A 3738-nucleotide genomic window follows, 5' to 3' on the forward strand; every position below is an offset into this window, starting at 1 on the left:
TCTCTCTCCCTTCTTCTCTCTCATTATAACCAATTTACTATTATTTTCACCTAAAAATTAACACAAAATCCTTAATATAATCAAATATCCAATCAGCATTCAAAAATTCCCAATTGTCGCCGGGCGCGGTGACTGACGCCTGTAAGCTCAGCACTTTGGGGGGCCGAGGAGGGCGGATCACGAGGTCAGGAGATCAAGACCATCCTGACTAACACGATGAAACCCCATCTCTACTAAAAATACAAAAAATTAGCTCGGGGTGGTGGTGGGTGCCTGTAGTCCCAGCTACTCGGAAGCCTGAGGCAGGAGAATGGCTGGAACCCGGGAGGCGGAGCTTGCAGTGAGCCGCGATTGGGCCACTGCACTCCAGCCTGGGCGGCAGAGTGAGACTATGTCTCAATAAATAAATAAATACATACATACATACATACATATAAAAATAAAATTCCCAATTGTCATAAACATCTTTTCAAGGTTGTCTTGAAAAATGTTTATGACAATTATGAATTTTTGAATCAGCATAAAGATGGTATCTGCATTATTACTGATCATATTATCATTGCAACCTTTGCCAAAGAAACTTCTAGCCTACACATTGACCTCTAGTGACACGGAGATTGCTAGCTCCCATGACAGCTCATTTTAATCTTTAGATAGCATGACTATGAGGTTTTCATTCAACATAAAGAAATATTTTTGTCTTCCTATATCTCCCATCCATTGGGTGTCACACAGAACAAATCTGCTCCCTCCACTCCGTGACAGCCTATATTAGTTTCCTGTGACTGCCATAACAAAGTACTACAAACTTGATGACTTAAAACAACAGAAATTAATTATCTCACAGTTCTGGAGGCTGGGCTGGAATTCTGAAATCAAGGTATCAGCAAGACTATGTTCCCTCTGAATGCTCTAAAAGAGAATCCTTCCTTACCTCTTCCAGTTTGTAGGGGGGCTCCCATTCCTTGACCTGTGGCAGTGTAATTCCAATTTCTGCCTCCATCTTTTCATGGCTGTCTTCGCTCTTTGTCTGTGTCCCAATTTCCCTCTTCTCATGAAGACACCAGTCGTATTGGCATAAAGGACCACCCTTTTCCAATATGACCTTATATTAGCTAATTATACCTGCAAGGACCCCATTGTCAAATAAGGTCACATTCTGAGGTTCTGGGGGTTAGGACATCCACATATTTTGCAGGGGGCACACAATTCCACCCATAACACAGCCCTTCAAATATTTGAAGAAAACCATCAAATACCTCACAGTCTTCCCTTATCCTGGCTAAACCTTCCCTGTTCCTTCAACCTTTTTTTTTTTTTTTTTTTTTTTGAGACAGGGTCTCACTCTGTTGCCCAAGCTGAGTGCATTGGTGAGATCATGGTTCAGCACAGGCTTGAACTCCCAGGCTCAAGTGATTCTCCCACCTCAGCCTCCCAAGTAGCTGGGACTACAAGCATGTGCCACCATGCCCAGTTACTTTTTTATTATTTGTAGAGCAGCCTCGGTCTCACTATGTTGCCCAGGCTGCTCACAAACTCCTGGGCTCAAGCAGTCCTCCTACCTTGGCCTCCAAAAGTGCTGGGATTAGAGGTCTGAGCCACTATACCCAGCCCCTTCAACCATTTCTGAGGTTTAGCTTTATTTTTTCCAAACCATTGCCATTTATCGAATAATCCAACTTACCTGTTATTCAGGTGTAGTTTGGCCATGCAGAGTAGATCCACCCTGTTTCCTCCCTGGATTTGTGTACTCTATTACTGCTGCCTAAGTTTGAGTTAGTGTATTTTATGTATCTCCTCTTCCTTCCATTCCACTCACCTCAGGCCAAGTTAGGTGTCTCTTTTCTGTTGTTTTGCTTTACCTCTATTATTGTACTTACCACACTATGTAATAATTACCTGTGTGAAAAAGAATTAAGGTTGTTATAAGTCAATGAAATGAGGCAACAGTGTATGGTGGTCATAAAATAGCTGGCTCATTAAGCACTAATTGAATTCTGTCTGTGTGCCAGGTACTGTACATAACACTGTGGGTACAACTTTGGATAAGGTATAGTTCCTGCTCTCAGGAACTACATAGTCTAATGAGGGATACGGGCATGTGAACAGGCAAGAAAAATACAGAAGAATAAGTGCTGTGATAAAGGTAAATTTAGAATGTCTCAGTTGGGCATGGCGGCTCACTCCTATAATCCCAGTACTTTGGGAGTCTGAGGTGGTAGAATTGCTTGAGCCAGGGAGTTCCAGACCAGCCTGGGCAACATAATGAGACCCTGTCTCTACAAATCATAATTTAAAAAATTAGATGGGCATGGTGGTGCATGACTGTAGTTCCACCTACTCAGGAGGCTGAGGTGGGAGGATCTCCTGAGCCCGGGAGTTTGAGGCTGCAGTGAGCTAGATTGCACCACTGCGCTCCCGGCTGGGTGACAGAGTGAGACCCCATCCTCCCAACCCCTCAAAAAAGGATGCCTTGAAAGCATAGAAGATGGACACCTAACCCAGCCCAGGATGGGGCATGTTAAGGGAACCCTTTCTGGAGGAGATAGTGCATGAGCTCAATCTGAGAGGATGATAAGAAGTCAGCCAGGCAAAGTGGGAGTAAGTGGTAAGGGTTGGGATGAGCCTCAGTATAGAAGCTATGGCATAAACAAAGGCAAGTACCTACATGAGAATTGCAATGTTGCATGCAGTTTGGAATTGTGGAAACATTAGCTGTGAGTGAACTAGTGTAACCCGACAGATTCTTCCTGCCCACTGCACAAACAAAATCAATTCACAGAGCCCATGGCATTACAGTGAAGAAAGTTTAATTGATGAGAGGCCAGCTATGCCACCTGGAAGACAGAGTTATTATTCAAATCAACCTCACCGAAAGCTCAGAGGTTAGGAGTTCTTAAAGGCAGTTTTGGGGAGGGGGTGAGAGTGGCTAGATTATGGGTGCTTGCTCTTGGTTGGTTGGGGATGCAATCATATGGGGGTGGGAAATGGTCCTCTTGCACCTTGAGTCACTCCTCTGTGGGGCCACAGGAGCAGTTGGGGGATCCAGGTGGAGCCATCCGTGGTCAGATCTGCAAAAAAACTGAAAACATATCTTAAAAAACCGATTTTAGGTTCTACAATTGTGATGTTATCTGCAAGAGTAATTAGGTAAGTTGTATATCTTGTGACATCTGAAATAATGACTTGTAATTGTTTATGTCTACACCTTAGCAGAATTCAAGCTCCTCTATCCTCCTAAACTGTTGGTCTCTCATTAACTTTACAAAGGCGGTTGGCTGAGTTCTGGGAAAGTGCTTTTATCACTTAAACTAAAAACTAAATGTTTCCCCATGTTACCTCAGCCCAAGTCCAGAAATAATTAAAGGCAGCTTGAAGGTCAAAGGCAAGATGGGGGTTGGCCAGATCAGATCTCCTCCACTACCATAATTTTCACGCTGTTATAATTTTTGCAAAGGCAGTTTTAATAGTAGCCAGCAAGTTTGAGGAGATTTATATGGTCCTGATGTAGCTTGGACTGCATCTTGTAGGCAATAAGGTGTTGCATGATCATGTTTTCATTTAAAAATTCTGATGACTGGAGGGCGGAGCAAGATGGCCGAATAGGAACAGCTCCAGTCTCCAACTCCCGGCGCGAGCAACACAGAAGACCGGTGATTTCTGCATTTTCAACTGAGGTACTGGGGTCATCTCACTGGGGAGTGCCGGACAATCGGTGCTGGTCAGCTGCTGCAGCCC

Source organism: Colobus angolensis, unplaced genomic scaffold (assembly GCF_000951035.1).
Source record: "Colobus angolensis palliatus isolate OR3802 unplaced genomic scaffold, Cang.pa_1.0 Scaffold472, whole genome shotgun sequence".
NCBI classification, from domain to species: Eukaryota; Metazoa; Chordata; class Mammalia; order Primates; family Cercopithecidae; genus Colobus; species Colobus angolensis.